The sequence below is a fragment of the Actinia tenebrosa genome, unplaced genomic scaffold (assembly GCF_029948245.1).
Source record: "Actinia tenebrosa isolate PJP-AT-01 unplaced genomic scaffold, QUT_ActTen_1.0 PGA_scaffold9__36_contigs__length_13948895, whole genome shotgun sequence".
Classification (NCBI taxonomy): Eukaryota; Metazoa; Cnidaria; class Anthozoa; order Actiniaria; family Actiniidae; genus Actinia; species Actinia tenebrosa.
Genome location: NW_028292586.1, coordinates 13,382,306 through 13,382,562, shown reverse-complemented (window position 1 = coordinate 13,382,562; position 257 = coordinate 13,382,306).

Below are 257 nucleotides of genomic sequence, written 5' to 3'. Positions count from 1 at the left end.
TTCACGTCTGCTATGGTAGTTTGCTAGTAAAAATACAAAACAAATTAACAGCATTTCAGAGCGGTTCTACGAGTGACGTAGCTGCGAAAATGAAGTTCAAAGTTCATTTTTTTTAGTGTTCCATTCCAACTTTGACCATCCGTTAGCTTTCCTTCGAGTATTTGTTTTGTTTCAGTAAGACAAAAATATATAATTACAATACGTAAGAATATTGTTCAGTGGCTTTGTAGGTATTAAAATGGAGGTTTTCAGCAAAA